Source organism: Myxine glutinosa, chromosome 2, assembly GCF_964187855.1.
Source record: "Myxine glutinosa chromosome 2, kmMyxGlut1.1, whole genome shotgun sequence".
NCBI lineage: Eukaryota > Metazoa > Chordata > Myxini > Myxiniformes > Myxinidae > Myxine > Myxine glutinosa.
In genome coordinates this window covers 176,394,098-176,404,867 of record NC_136262.1, presented here as the reverse complement: position 1 = coordinate 176,404,867, position 10,770 = coordinate 176,394,098, and positions in this window count along the sequence as shown.

Here is a 10,770-nt window from a genome sequence, read left to right as displayed (position 1 = left end):
TGTAATGTCACGTGGTTTTTCACAAGGTCATATCATCACGAGGTTTGGACAATACTATTTCTAAGCTTTCATAAAGAAGAAAAAGTTAATCAATGATTCAGGGAGGATAAGGGGGAGGGGTGTATCAGTTATATCTTACATTACAATTACATGTCGATAAATCTTTGCTATTTCTTCTCCTTTGAACTTTGGCGCTAACCACAAGCAAAAAAGGCCAATTAAAAACAATATTTATTATTTTGCACAAGTCATCTAACTAAAGGCATGCCTGCTGATTATGAACACAAAACACATGATCACAGAAGCAAATGGGGATTAAAAAAAGACTTTCTGGAAAGAAAGATGAACCCACTTAATAGTCGTGTCCAAAGCGGGCAACGTAATATTGGTGGTGGCTCGTATGCAGCCTTTGGCTGCTTGGCTGCATCATTTTCTGGGGGAGCGACAGTGCCACTGATGCAATGTCCCCCACTATCTGTCAGCTGGTACTCATTTTGCTGACGTTGGAAAGATGACAGGCTGAGTCAGCCCACCTGGTGTAAATTCAATCACATGACAGGGGCTGAAACTCAGGACCCTAAGATCTCAAGCCAGCCACCTTAACCATTAAACCAACACCAGGCTTACAATGTAATGTTGACAAAATAACATACAATATGTCGACTAAATTGCTATTTGAGACAAAGGCCAGGTAACTTCTTGTAACGGAATGACTGTTTGTCAAGTAGTTAGAGACTAATTTCTCCACTGGGTGTTGTGGGTTCCATTTCCATGGCTGTTCACTCTCTCCAACCCATATGTGGAATATGTGTGGTGAGTATTGCAACAAAAACTGCTCAATGAGTGAGCAAGGTCTTCGTCCTGAAGTTGAGAGTTAACTTCTCCTTAAATGTGCTTTTTTAAAAGTTGAGGGTTTTCCTTAAATGTTCTTCTTTTGAATGCTCGAGTTTGCCTCCGAGCTTTTATAAAACTGGAATTTCAATACTTGCCATTATGAGTTTGACCCCAAAGGGGATGTGAGACTATTACAATGCCCGTGTCTGTGTCCAACAACAACAACATGCATTTTAAGGCCATTTTCCCTGCAAGAGCGGGGGTTAGCCTTGCGGTCCCCATGACAATCTTCTCCATTTTGCCCTATTTTCTGCATTTCTCCTCGTTAACCCCCTTGCCCGCATTTCTTCTTCCACCATCTTTAGCCAAGTCTTTCTCGGTCTTCCCCGTCCTCTACTTCCTTCTATATTAACTTCCATCACTCTTCTCAACCAGTCACTTTCATCCTTCCTCAATACATGACCAAACCATCTCAACCTGTTCCTCTTCACAGCATCAATCACAGGCAATATTCCCATCATCTTTCGCAATTCATCATTTGTCTTCCTCTCTCTCAACGATACTCCGCACATCCATCGAACCATTCGCATTTCCACCCTTTCCAGCCTTCGTTGCTGCTCTACGTTCATTACCCATGTCTCGCTCCCATAAATCATAACACTTCTCACACATGCAGCATACACCTTTCCCTTCAGCTTCAGCGACACTCTCCTCCTCATCAGCACGCCACTCAGTTCCCAAAACTTCTTCCATGCACATCTCACTCGAGCAACCGTTGCCGAGTCTGATCCACCTTCTCCATTCAGCATGTCTCCGAGGTAGCAAAATGTTTTCACACCTTCCAGCTTCACGCCGTCTCCAAGATCTAACTCAACATTTCCTCCATCTGCAGCTCCCTCTGTGCACACCTTACATTTGAATGTAGATGCCACACTGGTAAATGACCCTCTCAGACCACTACATTTTTGATGAACCCACTCAGCACACATTGTACATTGAATGGAGTTCACTCCGACACCCTTCCGATATTTTCATTTTAAAAATGGTTTTCTGCAACAGCTTGTCCGATTGATGCAAAACTTTAAACAAAGGAGGAACTCCCCATAGAAAATGTTTTATTGCTAAAAAAAAAAAAAAAAGGAAAAAAATAATACCAATAAAAAAAAACTCTGGCGCCATAGGTCACATGATATGGCAGCCATACTGAATTAAAGAAAAAAAATTGGACATCATTTTCTCCAAAACTGCTCGACTAAAAAAAAAATTCAACTTGGCATCTGTCATCAACTCCCCATGGAGTACATAGGGTGATTACAATGACATCATTGGTGAAGTGTTATTCCAGCCATAATTTGTTGAATTGAAATCCTTATCCAAAAAAATCTGAAAATTTATATATCTGATCTATGACTCGAGGTGAGTGAAGGATTAAATTTATGACGTTCATAACCCATGGCAAGAAACTATGGGACATAACAGGGTTCATGGATGATATGGGTATATGGGCAGTGGTATAATACCAGTGGTCCATAATAGTAGCGTGTTCAGTTAACTATGGCATTTTTGTTCAGAATGAATGCACGAGGGGAGACTATGAACTCACCGAGTGCCGTTCTACTTTATTTCACATTTTATCTGTTTTGTGTCAATATTAAGCTCGATGTGCTACAAAGAAAGGAATACCAAAACAAATCGGCTCCATCAGGTGGAAAACCTAAAAATACCGATAAAAACTCATTTTTCTTACAAACAGCACAAAGCAAGGGGACAGCCGGCTCAACGGTCTATTAAAGATACGGCTTGCTAATTTTATGATGCGAAACATTCAGATAGTGAAACAGTGGGACAACCATGCTGATCTCGGCAAGGCACATTCTATTTATTGCATAGGCAAGGAAGGGGAGGGTGTGATTGAGGACGGTAAATCTCTGGATCACGATCGATTAAAACACCTTTCATGAGCTTGAAAAGTTATTATACAATCGATTTATACTTATTTACACTTGAGCCCATTGTCATCACTGAAATTATGCATCTCAAAATCAAATCATTCGTTTTACATCTCAAGGATCACCCAGAACTACCGCCGACCAATTATTTCATGATTTGATGTTCCAAAAACGACGACATTACTTAAAACCAACAAAGTATTTTCACATACCAATGTGTCAACAAGCTTATGCATGCAAAACAAGCTTATGCAAACAAGCTTATGTCAACAAGCTTATGCAAAAAAAAAAAAAAAAAAAAAACCTCGATTTTAATTATGAATCTAACCAATATGACACGAGATCCTCAACCGATACACATTCCAAAGCACGGAACACTTTCTTTTCACCATAACATTGGTTTTGCATCTAAAAATATGGAACATTTCCTTTGATATAAGAAATGCCCCCTCATTGGATAGTTTTAAATGTAGATTAACCCTTCAAGGACCAAGGGACACACACACGTTTCTAAACTTTAACGTGGTGTATCTATGATAATTTCCCTGCAATTGTAGATTACTTCATGTTTGTTCCTTGGCAAACATTGTAGCCAACACTGGGTAAGAGCTTTCGTCTTTTCCATAAATACTTTTTTTTGTTGATTAAAAAAAAAAGTTGTATTTTTGTCATGCATGCTCTTGAATTTAAATAAATTAATCGACATTAGAGCCAAACTAATAATAGAATTGGACTTTTATCTGAAGATTACTTTCAAGATGCTTGTGGTCCTCAAAAGGTTAAATATTTTGATTTGTAAAAAATATTCAATATGACAGCAGGTAGGAGGTATTTGTTGTATTGCATGCTGCTTATACATGTCGCTCTTACATATGACATGTTATGTTGAATGTTTGTTTTTGTACATCGGCCATGGATTGTTTTACGTTATGTAATCTCAATGTTGCACGCCTCTTGGGTTGATAGTTTGGTCTCCATGAATATTCCTTTTGTATTTATTATGGCGTTCCTGCCACAAGCTTTGTGCCTTCTGGGACGATGCCATCCACTCAATTCAAACAATTGTGAATTTGATTTCATATTAGTTTGTGGAAAAAACAGAAGAAGTTATTTTGAATGAATGAATGAATGATTCAAAGGCACGTAGTTTTCGCATTGTTGTCTTCATTTAAATCTAATCCTTTTTCTCATCCATCATACTTAAATAGCAGTGCAGGTTATGAAGAAAGTGGAGAGAGAATGAAGCTGGGAGAGTTCGCTTTGATACAACATTAAAAATAAACTTAAAGAGTTAAAAAGGTCCGACTGATCGAGATGAAGTTTTCATTTTGCTTCAAAAAATGGATAATAAATAAATATATAAAACAAACAAAAACGGTGTGGCCTTTACATAGGTATTAAATTAAATAGTTATTAGATGCAAAGTAAATTTTATCAAATCATATTGTGATATAGTGTCATTTATCTCCGCTTTTGTCAAATAGAAATGTTTCACTTTTTTTTTATTTCCTTTTTTTATTTTTAAAACAAACACCTTTCATGTTTGAAAAGTTATTATATAATTATCAATTGTGGTTAGTAGCCTGCATCACGCGCAGCGGGAGACGGGTTGTGTGTGTGTGTGTGTGTGTGTGTGTGTGTGTGTGTGTGTGTGTGTGTGTGTGTGTGTGTGTGTGTGTGAGACCAGGCCATGGCGTTTTTACCATTTGAGATTTTGCATCAAATTTTCCACAAACCTTTATTATGAGACCAGGGAGAACACTAATGTATAAATGATTTAATTTTAAAAATGTACACACGTTTTATACTTTTTAAACTATATATATATATATATATATATATATATATATATATATATATATATATATATATATATATATATATATATTTATATAGACTTTTTAAACTGTTTTCATCAGGTTTAGTTCGAGTACAAATCAGATGCAGATGGGCTTTAACATTTTAAGATGCTTTCTTCTTTACAATTGAGCTCGTCATCCCTGAAAAGCACTTCTTGGTATGATCCTTTTTTGTATTGACATGGTTTGTTTTTGTAGATGTGTAGAAAGTGTAGGGGAAGAAGACCAGGGATGGGTAAGAAGGATGAGGAGGATCTGCCAGATTTTTGTAATAAATAGATGACCCATTAGATATAACAAGCTTCTGGTTGTCTGGTGCTGTTTCATGTCTACTTCATTTTTTGTATGATGGGATAACATTACTCGACTGTAATTGGGAGATGTGATCTTAATTTTCCTTGACACTGAAGCTCAGATGCCTGCTCTTTACGAAAGGTACCATAGTACAGTATATATGTATATATGTATATATATATATATATATATATATATATATATATATATATATATATATATATATATATATATATACAAAATGGGCACACGTCTGTAACAGTCAGAATTTGCCTCGTTGTACTTTAAATAAAGCCGCGGATTTGTTTTTATTCTAATATTCATTCAATCATTAAAGTAGGGATTCTGTCAACCAAGCCATGGTCCAAAACGCATATATTTATTGAATGCACGGCAGATTCATTTTTAACTCTATTCCTTACCCTTGTCCCATGGATGATACCCCATCCATCCCCCACCACAAATAAAACGGAAGCAGGAAATTGTCGTTGGGTTGAATGCTCCCAACGTCAGGCAGTTCTGGTTATAATGGTGTGTGAGCTTCAGAGCGTCAGACCGGTGCCAAGGTACAGGTCGGGACACTCTCTGTTTTATTTCCAACATGAGAGATGCCTTCCATTCTCAGTAGCAATCCTATCCAGGTACGAGCTCACCCTGTCACAGTTACCTTGAAAAGCAGGGTTAAGCTGATGGAGAGAAAGGAATTTTATCTCAAACCATATACGTTCTTGCCAAAAGCATTGCCTTCAATGAAAAAAAAGACATTGAACGTCGATGTCTTTTCGAAAAGAAAAAAGAAAAAAGACGTCGAAAAAAAGACATGGCTTCGGTACATGTGCTGCGACCATGATCCGTTATCGTTCAATGGCACAACAATCTTTGAAGATGCACTCATTGGACAGTTGAAGTATTTTTTTGAAGTTAAATTTTACTTAGTAGATGTATGCATGATTATTTTGCCTGTTTAACTTCCCCAATTATTGCTCTTGAGCAAAAGAGGTTTTCAGAGGATTACTCCTTGGAATTGCTCATGTCTAAACGAGTGCACGTATAACTTGTATTTCTTGTGCTCAAAGAAGTCGCACCCTACTAATGTGGTGTCATGATGCAGCAGCTAGTAGGATTCAGTTACCTAATGCCATGAACTCAGGACAGTTAGCAACCGACTCGTTTGATGAACTAAAGACATTACGAGGGCAACGCATCCTATTTCATCCCAATTCGCTCCAAAAGCAACGGAATGTGCAGTTCATCTCCAAAAACATTTAAATAGCTAAATAAACGAATGCAGATAAATATTATACGAACAGCGTGGACAAGGTTCAGCATGTCCGTGGCCTGACATGAATAGTTAAGTTTTTATTTTAATTTTTTCCCAAACTATTTTAAGTAAATTTGCTGCACTTCTTTCAGAGCAACTTTATGACTGGCAGTATAGCTCAGAGGTGAATTACGACATTCCAATTTCCTGCCCATACCTACAGGGGGCACTGCATCGGTGGCAATGCAGAATTCCCCATCCCTCGGCATGCAAGACATAATTTAATCAGCTGGGTAAATTCGTAATCAAATCTCCATTCAACATGCATTCGGTAAATAAATACAGGAATTTTAGCCTTTTCACTTCGGAACCGCTTCGTTCATCGATGCGAGGCCATGACATTAAGGCAGCCATTCTTCGCAGGTTTGATTAGCCGCAACTCATCTTCACTTCTCTCACTCGTAAGGACACACTACTATGAAATAATGCACAGAGCAAAATATTTTGCATCACATGAAACACACCCATGCAAAAACGTGCCTCGGGGCCACTCTGGCAATGCACCTGTCGTGGTAGAGCCGGTCAGTTGGGCGAATGTAGAAGAGCAAAGCATCTGCTTGACTGACAGCAGAATGCTAGAAGCACGGCGGGTTTTACTCCTCGTGCAAATCTAAATAAAATGGAGATAGGATGAATGGTTTTACGCATTATCTGGAACTCGTGTACTCACTCTACGTCTGTCCTGGAGATTTATTCCTATAAAGGTAAATCCTAACTGGCTGCTGTGGAGCGCTCCTCTGCGGTGATGTGCAAACGATAAGTCGTCCGTTCCAAAAAGATTTTGAGATGCAAAGATGAGATGGATCTGGGACTTGGGTTGGAACAGAAGCAAGGGATTTAATGACAATGTCCTATATAAAAAAACATGAGAAAAATGGCTGCGGGGATGGCAAGCTGGAAATAAATATATTATATCTGTGCATTTTGATTGCCGTTCTATTTTTCTGTCCTCACCCGCAAGAGGCTGCCAAACATTGACGAACAATTATTCGGGTGCTTGGTCAAACTTTCGTCACCACTCGCATGCACCGGGTCCTCCGAGCACATCGTGAAGGCAACCAAATTTTTGACCAAAGGTGTAGTCGAAGCAGCAATTTGGACAGGTTCAAAATTGCGATTTGCACACAATACAGTAATCCACTGAAAAATATACAGGGAATGGTGCACGGGGCTTGATGAAAACATGTACAGCTGTGGAGTCGAGCGACAACATTGTTGTTGCTGTTGTCGTCGAGTCTGGAAGTAGGTGGACATTGGCACAATTGGCCCTTGCTTTCCCTCCGAATGCAATCGCTCTAATGAAAGCTACAAATAAAGATAATCGCCTTTTGCCTCCCGAAGCTGCGCCATGCCCAAACGCCCGGCCTTTTAATCTACACGCAAACACGTTTTAATATTTGTCATCTGGGTAATACATCAAAGCGTACAATAAAAACTATTATCTCCGATATGCCTGTAATTACGAATAGCCGGGAAGCCTTCGTGAAATGGCTGTCCAATTAAGCGCTGTATCCCTCGAGAGCTCTATCTTTCCCGCAGCTAGCGGGATTCAGAGGGCCAAGGGCAGAGAATTTCTCCACTAAACGCCCCAGGCAGAGCTGTTGACAAAAGCTTTCGGTCCGCTCGACACCAATTCGTCACCACATTTATTTTTCGGTGCCAACGCCAGTGCAAAACGCTTGTGACATGCATGCACATCTCGCATCAAAGGTTTTGGGCAGAATTATTTCAACATGTATTTACACATCTTTCAGTTGTAGAACAAATGCATCGTGTCTGCCTGGTCCAGAAACTTGAAGCAATGATAAATACCTGGATAATTTAGATATTTGCTTGATACGTTCGGGGCCCATGAGAGCTGGAGTACTTCCTTGAGGCTTCCAGGAGGATTTCAGAAGTGGGAAAGAAATCCATTTGAGAGTTTCTCAAGGTAGGCCTCATGGGGCAGGCCACCAATTATCCGGGCAGCACAACCACTTTTCGTCCCCCATCAAGCGCCACTTCCGTTGCACACCTCATGAGTGTGGCTGCATTGCTTGACTGCAGGTGTAGTCAGAGCAATAGTTTGGAATTTCTTCAGGCACATAATCACCCTCTTTGCTTAAGACACCATTGGACCTTGAACGTCAACCAGCAATCAATACTGGCAGAGGGGTCACCCATTTAACACCTCATCCGATATTCAGCACACTCATTGATACAACATCCTGCCTGTGAAACATCAAGGTGACAATATATAGTAGGGCCAGGAATAGAACCCAGATTTGACAACTCTAAGGTGAGTCCAGTCACTTCTTAGCTAACCTGTCAGTCCTTTTCTCAAAATAAACAAAAGAACCACCTTTCGAGGCTATTTCCCCCCGCAGAGCAGAGGTTGGCCTTTTTCGGGCACCTTGGTCCCCTTTTTGAAGCAATGTTTTATAGCCCGATGCTCTTCCTGCCGCCAACCCTGTTAGTCGCCTCTTGCGACACACAGGGAATTACCAGTGAGCTGGTACTCAATTTGCCGACCTCGGAAGGATGACAGGCTGAGTGAACCCTCCTGGTGTTAATTCAGCGATCGACCGGGATTCGAACCCAGGATCCTAGGATTCCAAGCCGGCACACTAACCGCTAAGCCAACACCAGGTTATCAGACCTTTTCTCAAAATCTTAGTGGATATTCTGAATTGTCCCCTTCGAGCCGTAAACTCCCACCACTCCTCCACTTTACTTAACGTGATCCAAAACGCTATGACCATGTGCATCAGTTTCTGAATTGTGAAAAGTCTTACAACGTGTGTGCTCTTGCTGTTGCGAAAAGGTGATTATCGATCAGTGTTTAAACACCATTCATGTTGCACTAGGGAACGTCATGGCATGGACGATCGGTTAAAATAACAGCATTAGATGCAAACCACACAGAAAGCACAGCGTGGTTCATTCCACCATCGATTTCATTGCAACCCATTGTGAAAAGCGGACGTGTTGGACAAGTGCAGGGTTTGAGTGTTTTGCGAAACCATTTGTGAAGTTGTGACGAGGCAGTGGTGGCACCTTCATAGGGTTTTCATCGATATACTTAATCCACATCATAAAATACCAGTTAGTTCGTGAGTCCTACAGAATAATAGCAGAAAAAAACGAAAAAGGACGATTGCACTTATTACAAAGTGGTTGAAGAACAATGATGGAGGAAAAATGAACTCGGATTTGTGTCGAATTAAAAACCTTTTTGGTTAATGTACAGGGTGGCCCAAAAGCCAGGAGCCACAGGATTAATATTGTATAAGGTAAAAAATATATGAAAGAACAAAATAAAAAATGATTTCTGATAGTAAAGGTAATTTATTTATTCATCAATTACCATGCGAGATTCCCACTGATTGAGTCAATTACAGTCAATGTTGGAATTGTTGACCATCAACTTGAATTTATTCTACATATCTCATCACAACAAGCTCCTCTCATCTTTTGTTAATTTTCCTGCCATCATTTACCCAGAAAGAAAGAAGGGTTAATTAGTTAAAATTTACATATTTTTTAATTACATACCTGTATATATAACCACCTTTCGAGGCCATTTTTAGCCGCAGAGCAGGGGTTGGCCTTTTTCGGGCAACGTGGTCCCCTTTTTGAAGCGATGTTTTATGGCCGGATGCCCTTCCTGCCACCAACCCTGTTAGTCGCCTCTTGCGACACACAGGGAATTACCAGTGAAATAGTACTCAATTTGCTGACCTCGGAAGGATGACAGGCTGAGTCAACCCCTCTGGCGTTAATTACAGCGATCGACCGGGATTTGAACCCAGGATCCCAAGCCGGCACACTAACCGCTCAGCCAACACCAGGCGACAATATACATATCTCATCACAACAAGCTCCTCTCATCTTTTGTTAATTTTCCTGCCATCATTTACCCAGAAGGAAAGAAGGGGTAATTAGTTAAATTTTACATATTTTTAATTACATACCTGTATAGTGTATAAGGTAGAAAATTAATTATTGTACTCCAACGGCACACATCCTATCCCCCTCCCGACTGTTGGGCCACCCTGTATTTACATCGAGCATTAAACGACGGATTTACTGATCTACCTGAAATGACCGACTTATACATACAGTGATGTGCGTCGGGAATCAAAACACAGGCCTCTTGCACATCGTCACATGGAATCAAAGCTTGCATTCTTAAAATTACAACTGAGATTGTGCATTTCTGCGTATCGCTCGCAGTCGCACCCTATCCTCATGAAAAGTTACCGAAACCACAACCAGCCGATACACAATATGGCAGTGCGCTTATTTACAGGGCAACACTCATTTCACCGATGAAATGCAACTCTGTGTACACGCAATCCTACAGAAAACGTGATGGCGTGGCGTGCGCTTACCAGTTGAAGTGGCGTTCACCACGTTAAACTCCGCACGTGGAGACTCTTCTCTGGATGGGGTTTCGCAATCCTAAAATAAATCGGACATGAAGGAAAAGCAAGATATTTCAGAAACCGAAGGTAGTACCTACACAAATAGC